This window comes from Capra hircus, chromosome 7, assembly GCF_001704415.2.
Source record: "Capra hircus breed San Clemente chromosome 7, ASM170441v1, whole genome shotgun sequence".
NCBI lineage: Eukaryota > Metazoa > Chordata > Mammalia > Artiodactyla > Bovidae > Capra > Capra hircus.
In genome coordinates, this window is record NC_030814.1 from 99,801,917 (window position 1) to 99,813,994 (window position 12,078).

Consider the following 12,078-nt stretch of genomic DNA (forward strand, 5'->3'; position numbering starts at 1 on the left):
TACAAGACTGAGAATAAAGCTTAAAATAGAAGTGCCTAAATTGTATAAAGATGTTGAATCCAAAGAAGGAAAGAAAAATGGAAATTCAAGAAAATACATACAAGGAGAAAATTTTATTCCACAATGATCAAAGAATCACAATTTCTGGTTCTAAGGCTTTGGGTTATGCAGTCCAGGGAACTATTATAATTGGTCTTTTATACTTGGTGTCAAATATAAACTCTTCAGAGCTCCCTTTATATCTTGATTTCTCACACTGTATAAATGGGATTCAGCATGGGTGTAATAACAGTGTACTTCACCAAGGAAATTGTACTTGAATGTGAGCTGTGGGTGGCACCAGACCTAGGGTAAATTCCTAAGGCTACAAAACAAAATAAGCAGAAAACCAAGAGGTGAGATACACAGGTAGAAAATGCTTTATATTTCCCTTGAGCTGATGTGATCGTACACATGCAGGGAACTATTTTAGAATAAGAGTAAAGGATACCAGCAAAAGGACCACCACACATCAGGACAGCTACAAAATACATCACTATGTTATTAAGAAAGTTGTCAGAACTGGCAAGTTGTACCACCTGACTGAGTTCACAGAAAAAGTGGGGGGTTTGCACAACTGGATAGAAGGACAGTCACAGCACCATTAAGCTGTGTAGCAAGGAATACAAGGCAATCAGCACCCAGGATATCAGAACCAGCAGTCCACAGAGCCGGGGGCTCATGATGACCATGTAGTGCAGGGGGTGGCGGATGGCCACATACAGATCATAGGCCATCACAGTCAGCAGGAAATCATCGAATCCTGCAAAGAGAATGTAAAGATACATCTGGGTGATGCAGCCTTCATAGGTGATATCTTTCCTCTGTGTCTGGATGTTCCATAGCATCTTTGGGATGGTGGTAGAAATGAAACAGAGGTCTACAAAGGACAGGTTGGAGAGGAAGAAGGCATGGGGGTGTGGATATGGGAGTTCGTGCCAACAATCAAGATGACGAACAGGTTTCCAAACACAGTGATCAGGTACATGGTGAGGAAAAGCCCAAATATGAGGGGTTGTAGTTCTGGTTCCTTGGAAAGTTCCAAAAGAAGAAATCCTGAAATTTGTGTATTGTTACTTGGTTCCATGAGGTGGAGGTGACTACCAGGAAAAAAGGAAATAATGAAAATTTTCACTCCTACTGGTATAATTCACATAGCTGAATTACTGCAATTTCTATTCAGCCCTCAAGAAGTTGGTGTTAATATTTAGTTTTCAGATAAGTTCTCTTTGAACATATGTTTGTATGCTTATATTTTTAGCCACTTCAGTCCTGTCCAACTCTGGGGGACCCCAAAGACCATAGCACACTGGCTTCCACTGTCCATGGGATTTCCCAAGAAAGAGATCTGGAGTGGGTTGCCATGCTCTCCTCCAAGGGTTCTTCCCAAACCGAGTATTGAACCCACATCTCTTAAATGGCTGTTACATTACAGGTGGATTCTAAACCACTGAGTCACCACAGAAGGCCCTTTGACAGCATACTTCATTTCCTTTCTGACTAGGAATTTTTTCCCATTCTCACCACATTTGCTAAGAGGTCATATATTCTGGAGTTTTAATGTGATATTTCTTCATTCACTTGAGAAATACATATTTAGTGCTAACCATGTTCTAAGCACATGGAAGCAAGCAGTAGAAGTGCTGAAAAGTAAACCTCTCACAATCCAAGGACAGTGAACGAGGATATTAAAATAAAATATCATAGAATATGTCAGAAAGTGACAGATGTTAAGAACAAAACAAAATAAGATATAAAGGAGAGTGGTAGGAGGTGTTATTTTGTCCTGAATATTCAGGGAAGTCCAGCAAACTAGGTGATGTTTCAACAGATTCCTAAAGAAAGAGAGACAAAGAGCTAGTGCGATGTCAGAATTCTGTGCCTTGAAGAAAGAGCTGGCACTGCTAAGGACATGAGGAAGATGCCTGTTTCACATGTTTAAGTGCAAACACGAAAGAAAAAAAAAAAACACAATGATCTGGCTTCGTTACACGCTCTTGGCTTCCTTCCTCTCTGACACTCTCCTGCAGCATCTGTGGAGCTATCAGACTTGCCTGTCTGCAGATTGGGAGAGAAATCTTTCCTTGTAGAAGTCAAAATTCCTCCCTAAATGATTACTGACGCAGATGGAATTTTGTCCTCATAGAAGAAAACAGGAAGTGATTAAATCAAGCATTGCTTCTCAGACAGATGTAGAACTTCAAACATAAGAACCAGGTTCCTCACCAACCAAAGTGGCACTGGCTGAGGGATTGCAGCAGTGGAGATATTTGGAGTTTCTTATGTCAGCTCATTAGACATGTTTCCTTTGGTTATTCTAACCTATAATTACATGATTTTCCTTGTGGAAACTTTTCTGGACAGAATGGATTTTTTTTCCCCTACTGATTCACTGTTCCTAAGACACTACATTATAAGTTACACGAATTCATTTTTCATTACTACTTCTCCTTTAATTCTCTTGCTTCCAAACTCCTAAGAGTCCCAGAATGTCATCACATCCAAGAATATAAAATTTTCTTTAAATTGTAACATTGAGGATTTGTCTTGACTAGGTCCCTTGGGTCTTTAACGCTTTGATTTATGGCGGGGACTGAAATACAGTACTTGGGTGTTTTATCCAGACCAGCCTGAAATGCAGTACTTGGGTGCAATCTCAAAAACAACAGAATAATCTCTGTTGGTTTCCAAGGCAAACCATTCAATATCACAATAATCCAAGTTTATGCCCAGACCAGTAATGCTGAAGAAGCTGAAGTTGAATGGTTCTATGAAGACCTACAAGACCTTCTAGAACTAACATCCCAAAAGATGTCCTTTTCATTATAAGGGACTGGAATGCAAAAGTAGGCAGTCAAAAAGCACAGAAGTAACAGGCAAATTTGACCTTGGAGTACAGAAGGAAGCAGGGCAAAGGCTAATAGAGTTTTTCCAACAGAATGCACTGGTCATAGCAAACACTTTCTTCTAACAACACAAGAGAAGACTCTACACATGGACATCACCAGATGGTCAATACTGAAATCAGATTTACTATATTCTTTGAAGTCAAAGATGGAGAAGCTCTATACAGTCAACAAAAACAAGACTGGGAGTGGACTGTGGCTCAGATCATGAACTCCTTATTGCTAAATTCAGACTTAAATTGAAGAAAGGAGGGAAAACCACTGGACCATTCAGGTGTGACACAAATAAAATCCCTTATGATTATACAGCAGAAGTGAGAAATAGATTTAACGGACTAAATCTGATAGAGTGCCTGATGAACTATGGACGGAGGTTCATGACACTGAACAGGAGACAGGAAGAGAGACCATACCCAAGAAAAAGTAATGCAAAAAAGCAAAATGGCTGTCTGAGCAGACCTGGCCAACAGCTGTGAAAAGAAGAGAAGCAAAAAGCAAAGGAGAAAAGGACAGATATACCCATTCAAATATGGAGTTCCAAAGAATAGCAAGAAGAGATAAGCCTTCCTCAGTGATCAGTGCAAAGAAATAGAGGGAAACAATAAAATGGGAAAAACTAAAGATCTCTTCAACAAAATTAGAGGTACAAAGGGACCATTTCATACAAAGATGGGCACAATAAACAACAGAAATGGTATGGATCCACAGAAGCAGAAGATATTAAGGAGAGGTGGCAAGAATACACAGAAGTACTATACAAAGAAGATCATCACGACCCAGATAATCATGATGGTATGATCACCCACCTAGAGCCAGACATCCTGGCATGTGAAGTCAAGTGGGCTTTAGGGAGCATCACTATAAACAAAGCTAGCATAGGTGACGGACTTTCAGTTGAGCTATTTCAAATCCTGAAAGATGATGCTGTGAAAGTGCTGCACTCAATATGCCAGCAAATTTGGAAAACTCAGCAGTGGCCACAGGACTGGAAAAGGTCAGTTTTCATTCCAATCCCAAAGAAAGGCAGTGCCAAAGAATGCTCAGACTACCACACAACCACACTCATGTCACATGCTAGTAAAGAAATGCTGAAAATTTCCAAGCCAGACTTCAGTAATATGTGAACCTTGAAATTCCAGATGTTCAAGCTGGTTTTAGAAAAGGCAGAGGGACAAGAGATCATATTGCCAACATCTGCTGGATCACTGAAAAAGCAAGAGAGTTCCAGAAAATCTATTTCTGCTTTATTGACTCTGCCAAAGCCTTTGACTGCGTGGATCACAGTAAACTGTGGAAAACTCTAAAGAGATGGGAATACCAGACCACCTGATCTGCCTCTTGAGAAATTTGTATGCAGGTCAGGAAGCAGCAGTTAGAACTGGACCTGGAACAACAGACTGGTACCAAATAGGAAAAGGAGTACATTAAGTCTGTATATTGTCACCCTGCTTATTTAACTTAGGTGCAGTGTACATCATAGGAAAACTCTGGACTGGATGAAGCACAGGCTGGAATTAAGACTTCCAGGAGTAATAACAATAATCTTAAATTTCACAATTTGTATGGAAATACAAAAAAAAAAACCCTCAAATAGCCAAAGCAATCCTGAGAAAGAAGAATGGAACTGGAGGAATCAACCTGCTTGACTTCAGGCTCTACTACAAAGCCACAGTCATCAAGACAGTATGATACTGGCACAAAGACAGAAATATAGATCAATGGAACAAAATAGAAAGCCCAGAGATAAATCCACACACCGATGGACACCTTATCTTTGACAAAGGAGGCAAGAATATACAATGGAGTAAAGACAATCTCTTTAACAAGTGGTGCTGGGAAAACTGGTCAACCACTTGTAAAAGAATGAAACTAGAACACTTCCTAACACCATACACAAAAACAAAATGGATTAAAGATCTAAATGTAAGACCAGAAAGTATAAAACTCCTAGAAGAGAACATAGGCAAAACACCCGCCGACATACATCACATCAGGATCCTCTATGACCCACCTCCCAGAATATTGGAAATAAAAGCAAAAATCAACAAGTGGGACCTAATTAAACTTAAAAGCTTTTTCACAACAAAGGAAACTAAAAGCAAGGTGAAAAGACAGCCTTCGGAATGGGAGAAAATAATAGCAAATGAAACAACTGACAAACAACTAATCTCAAAAATATACAAGCAACTTATGCAGCTCAATTCCAGAAAAATAAACGACCCAATCAAAAAATGGGCCAAAGAACTAAATAGACATTTCTCCAAAGAAGACATATAGATGGCTAACAAACACATGAAAAGATGCTCAACATCACTCATTATCAGAGAAATGAAAATCAAAACCACAATGGGGTACCATTTCACACCAGTCAGAATGGCTGTGATCCAAAAGTCTACAAGCAATAAATGCTGGAGAGGGTGTGGAGAAAAGGGAACCCTCTTACACTGTTGGTGGGAATACAAACTAGTACAGCCACTATGGAGAACAGTGTGGAGATTCCTTAAAAAACTGGAACTAGAACTGCCTTATGACCCAGCAATCCCACTGCTGGGCATACACACCGAGGAAACCAGAATTGAAAGAGACACGTGTACCCCAATGATCATCGCAGCACTGTTTATAATAGCCAGGACATGGAGGCAACCTAGATGTCCATCAGCAGATGAATGGATAAGAAAGCTGTGGTACATATACACAATGGAGTATTACTCAGCCATTAAAAAGAATACATTTAAATCAGTTGTAATGAGGTGGTGAATCTGGAGCCTATTATACAGAGTGAAGTAAGTGAAAAAAAAAAACAACAAAAAACAAAAACAAAAAGCACCAATACAGTATACTAATGCATATATATGGAATTTAAAAAGATGGTAACAATAACCCTGTATGTGAGACAGCAAAGAGACACAGATGTATAGAACAGTCTTTTGGACTCTGTGGGAGGGGGAGAGGGTGGGATGATTTGGGAGAATGGCATTGAAACATGTATAATATCATATATGAAATGAGTCGCCAGCCCAGGTTCAACGCATGATACTGGATGCTTGGGGCTGGTGCACTGGGACGACCCAGAGGGATGGTACAGGAAGGGAGGAGGAAGGGGGGTTCAGGATGGGGAACACGTGTATACCTCTGGCGGATACATGTTGATGTACAGCAAAACCAATACAATATTGTAAAGTAATTAACCTCCAATTAAAATAAATAAATTTATTTTTAAAAAAACCCTAATAACCTCAGATATGCAGATGACACCACCCTTATGGCAGAAAGCAAAGAAGAACTAAAGAGCCTCATGATGAAAGTGAAAGAGGAGAGTGAAAAAGCTGGGTTAAAACTCAGTATTCAGAAAACTAAGATCATGGCATCCGGTCCCATCACTTCATGGGAAATAGATGCAGAAACAGTGGCAACATTGGCTGACTTTATTTTTTGAGGCTCCAAAATCACTGCAGATGGTGACTGCAGCCATGAAATTAAAAGATGCTTACTCCTTGGAAGGAAAGTTATGACCAACCGAGACAGCATATTAAAAACAGAGACATTACTTTGTCAACAAAGGTCCTTCTAGTCAAGTCTCTGGTTTTTCCAGTAGTCATATATGGATGTGAGAGTTGGATTATAAAGAAAGCTGAGTGCTGAAGAATTGATGCTTTTGAACTGTGATGTTGGTGAAGACCTTCACAGTCCCTTGGACTGCAAGGATATCTAACCTGTCCTTCCTAAAGGAAATCAGTCCTGAATAATCATTGGAAGGACTGATATTGAAGCTGAAACTCCAATACTTTGGCCACCTGTTGCAAAGAACTGACTCATTTGAAAAGACCTTAATGCTGGAAAAGATTGAAGGTGGCAGGTGAGGGGTATGACAGAGGATGAGAGCTTTGGATGGCATCACCGACTCAATGGACATGAATTTGAGTAATCTCCTGGAGTTGATGAGGGACAGGGAGACGTGGCACGCTGCATCCATGGGGTTGCAAAGAGTTGCACACGACTGAGCAACTGAACTGAACTGAACCGTACTGAACTTATGGAAGGGACAGAACCACTGAAATTTCTAAACTTTACTATTCTACTCTTCAAAGAGAGGGATGACTTTGTTACATTAGAATAAAACCATGGTTAATATATTTCTTGGATGTATGATAGTTTCTCCAAGCCAGTTAGAAATTTCTCAGTTATATCAGAAGTTAAGATCTATCATTTAATCCCTTACTACTAAATGTTTGCACTTATAAGAGAGATATTTATATGTTGATATGTACCACAAGCTATCTTAGCATATTATATGTGTGTGTGGTGTGTTCAGTCACACCTGAGTCTTTGTGACCCCATGGATTGTAGCCTGTCAGGCTTCCTCTGTCCATGGGATTTGCCAATCAAGAATACTGGAGTGGGTTGTCTTTCCATTCCCCTGGGATCTTCCCAATTCAGGGATCAAACCCAATGTTCTGCATTGCAGGCAGATCCACCAGGTGGATCAGGCAGTAAAGAACTGTCTGCATGCAGGAGATGCAGTATATATGGATTTGGGTGTAGATATACAGACATATAGATGTATATAGTGTGTGTGTGTGTGTGTGTGTGTGTGTGCTACAACCTGAGATGAGTGGATATTTGGGAACCTGGTTGTGAGACACAGCAGAGGCTCAGACGTGAAGCAATGTCTAAACTGTGGCATGGCACCTACTACTGGTGCTTACATGGGCTTCATATCAGAGGCAACTCCAATCACTGACTACAGCTGGATGCCATGGCCACAACCCTACCCATGCCGGAAGTCCATGCAGGTCCCAACTCCCTGTATTTGGAGCCCATAGTATTACAAGAACAGCAACCCTACTGTAGGGCCACAGGAGCTTCAGACCCAAAGATGCTTCTGAGCAGGGGTGGGCCAACTATTGGTGGTGCTTACAGAGACAGTACATCATAGGCAACTGCATCTCAAGCTCTGCCCAGGCAACAGGTCCATGCCCCACCACATGTTGAGTGGCACTCACTAGCACTTCTTGCTCCAGCACTGCTCCTCTCTGGGTCGACCAAGCTGGTGCAGGAGTGGGGAAGTGCACACTTACGGGGAGCAAGGTCAGCTCAGACCTGACCCTCAGGGCTTCTGCTCTAGCAACCTGGTACCTGTCTCCCTTCCATTAGGCCAGTGTGTTGTTAGTCAGTCAGTCTTGTCTGACTCTTTGTGACCCCATGGATGGTAGCCTGCCAGGCTCCTCCATCCATGAAATTTTCCAGGCAAGAATACTGAAGTGGGATGCCATTTTCTTCTGGCCTCTAAACAAAGAGAAAGCCATATCTCATACATGACTCAAGCTCAAGCCCTCCATACCTCCTAACAAGATGATTGCAATCAGTACACCCCAAAGAAAGGCATGAATTGTGATAACATCAGATCTAGCTCTTCCAGTAAAGCCACTGGGCACACATCAACTGTATGTGACTGTTCCCACAGAAAGACACCACTTTAAGACAGAAAGAGTTAACTGTGTCACATAATTTCAGAAGACAGACAAAGGTAATTAAAATGAAAAGACAAAGGAATTTGTCCCAACTTTAATAATGAGATATCATGCCTAAAAAAGAGCTGATGAAAGAGAAATACCCAACTTAAATAATGAGATATCATGCCTAAGAAAGAGCTGATGAAAGACAAACAAACAGTTTGCCAGATTTGGAATCAATGCATTAGTAACGATATAAAACTCAATTTTCTCAACTTAAAATGATTTAAGGAATCTTCCAAAATAAGTTTTATTTCCAGTATTCACCCTGTGCATTTTGTTAATAAGTGGAAGACCATAAAATATTTAATTATGTGAAAAAAAGGACTGATGAATCACTTATAATTTTAGCAGGGAACTATAAAATAAAAACTAGTTAGAACCGAATATTACATTAAATGAAATGAGCAACAACTAGAAGTAATTAATAGTACACCAAGTGATACAGAAGAATCCAGAAGTTGACTGAAATATAGAATCATGAAAATGACTCAGTCAGAAAGAAAAAATAAATTAAAAATGAGAATAGTTTGAGGGATGTTTGACTACATTAAGAACACCAACACTGGCATAATTGGAGTGTCCAGAAAGGAAAAGAAAGAAAGAGGAGGTAGTCAAAACATATTTGATAAACTTATGGATGGAAACTTCTGAAACCTGAATAAAAAAGCAAATTCAGGTACTAGAAGCAGAAAGCGTTTCCCAAAAATGAGAGCAGCAAGACCTATACCAAGATACAGCAATTACAGCCACAAAGTTAAAGATATGGGTTTCTAAAGGCAGCAAAAATAGAACAGTGTCACATAAGATGGAAACACATAAGTCTATCAGCTGATTTCTTTTCTTTTTTCTTTTTGCAAAACTTTGTAAGATACAATGGGGAGGAATGATATATTTAAAGTGTTGAGACGGAAAAACTTGTAAACTAGGGCATTCTACCCAGCAAGATTAACATTTAGAATTGAAGGAGAGATAAGGAACTTTTCAGACAATCAAAGACTAATAGAATTTATCAACTCTAAACCTACTCTACACGGAGTGTTATAGGACCTTCTCTCAGGAGGAAACAAAAAAGGCATAACAAGTGGGAAGAAACTATAAGAAAGAGAAAATCCTGTGAGTAAACGCAAACATGTAGAAAGGCTGGGGATCAAATCACTTAAACTACTATGACAATTTAATAGACAAAAATATTCTAAAATCTAGTCTAACTACAATAAGAATTAAAAGGATAAATAGGGAGGTATTAAATGTGACTTCAAAGATGCAAAATGTAGGGCAGGGAATGAAAATGTAGTGCTATTAGTACCTGTATGAACTTAAAAGACAACTTGTTTTTAAAAGTAGACATCGCAGCACTGTTTATAATAGCCAGGACATGGAAGCAACCTAGATGTTCATCAGCAGATGAATGGATAAGAAAGTTGTGGTACATATACACAATGGAGTATTACTCAGCCATTAAAAAGAATACATTTGAATCAATCCTAATGAGGTGGATAAAACTGGAGCCTATTTTACAGAGTGAAGTAAGCCAGAAAGAAAAACACCAATACAGTATGCTGCTGCTGCTGCTGCTAAGTTGGTTCAGTCGTGTCCGACTCTGTGCGACCCCATAGACGGCAGCTGACCAGGCTCCTCCATACCTGGGATTCTCCAGGCAAGAACACTGGAGTGGGTTGCCATGTCCTTCTCCAATGCATGAAAGTGAAGAGTAAAAGTGAAGTCGCTCAGTTGTGTCTGACTCTTAGTGACACCATGGACTGCAGCCTATCAGGCTCCTCCATCCATGGGATTTTCCAGGCAAGAGTACTAGAGTGGGTCACCATTGCCTTCTCCACCAATACAGTATACTAACACATATATATGGAATTTAGAAAGATGGTGATGATAACTCTGTATGCGAGACAGGAAAAGAGACACTGATGTATAGAACAGTCTTTTGGACTCTGTGAGAGAGGGAGAGGGTGGGATGATTTGGGAGAATGACATTGAAACATGTATAATATCATATAAGAAACTAATCGCCAGTCCAGGTTCTATGCAGGATACAGGGTGCTTGGGGCTGGAGCACTGGGAAGACCCAGAGGGATGGTATGGGAAGGGAGGAAGGAGGGGGGTTCAGGATGGGGAGCACATGTACACCCGTGGAGGATTCATGTTGATGTATGGAAAAACCAATACAATATTGTAAAGTAAAGTAATTAGACTCCAATTAAAATAAATTTAAATTTAAAAATATTTTTTAAAAAAGGAGACATCATTGTAGGTTATCATATGAAGACCCTTTGTTTCAGTTCAGTTCAGTCACTCAGTCGTGTCCGACTCTTGCGACTCCATGAATTGCGGCACACCAGGCCTCCCTGTCCATCACCAACGCCCAGAGTTCACTCAGACTCAAGTCCATCGAATCAGTGATGCCATCAAGGTCTCATCCTCTGTCGTCCCCTTCTCCTCCTGTCCCCAATCCCTTGCAGCATCAAAGTCTTTTCCAATGAGTCAACACTTCGCATCAGGTGGCCAAAGTACTGGAGTTTCAGCTTCAGCATCATTCCTTCCAAAGAAATCCCAGGGCTAATCTCCTTCAGAATGGACAGGTTGGATCTCCTTGCATTCCAAGGGACTCTCAAGAGTCTTCTCCAACACCACAGTTCAAAAGCATCAATTCTTTGGTGCTCAGCTTTCTTCACAGTCCAACTCTCACATCCATACATGACCACAGGAAAAACCATACTTGACTAGACGGACCTTAGTCAGCAAAATAATGTCTCTGCTTTTGAATATGCTATATAGGTTGGTCATAACTATTCTTCCAAGGAGTAAGCGTTTTTTAATTTTATAGCTGCAATCACAATCTGCAGTGATTTTGGAGCCAAAAACAATAAACTCAGACACTGTTTCCACTGTTTCCCCATCTATTTCCCATGAAATGTTGGGACCAGATGCCATGATCTTCGTTTTCTGAATGTTGACCTTTAAGCCAACTTTTTCACTCTCCTCTTTCACTTTCAAGAGGCTTTTTAGTTTCTCTTCACTTTCTGCCATAAGGATGGTATCATCTACATATCTGAGGTTATTGATATTTCTCCCAACAATCTTGATTCCAGCTTGTGTTTCTTCCAGTCCAGGGTTTCTCATGATGTACTCTGCATAAAAGTTAAATAAGCTGGGTGACAATATACAGCCTTCACGCACTCCTTTTCTTACTTGAAACCAGTCTGTTGTTCCATGTCCATTTCTAACTGTTGCTTCCTGACCTGCATACAGATTTCTCAAGAGGTAGGTCAGGTGGTCTGGTATTCCCATCTCTTTCAGAATTTTCCACAGTTTATTGTGTTCCACACAGTCAAAGGTTTTGGTATAGTCAATAAAACAGAAATAGATGTTTTTCTGGAACTCTCTTACTTTTTCCATGATCCAGCAGATGTTGGCAATTTGATCTCTGGTTCCTCTGCCTTTTCTAAAACCAGCTTGGGCATCAGGAAGTTCACGGTTCACATATTGCTGAAGCCTGGCTTGGAGAATTTTGAGCATTACTTTAGCATGTGAGACGAGTGCAATTGTGTGGTAGTTTGAGCATTCTTTGGCATTGCCTTTCTTTGAGATTGGAATGAAAACTG

General features: G+C 40.3%; 1 pseudogene; it reads right to left on the reverse strand.

The window, feature by feature from the left end:
- LOC108636444 lies at nt 252-7,721 on the reverse strand (annotated as a pseudogene).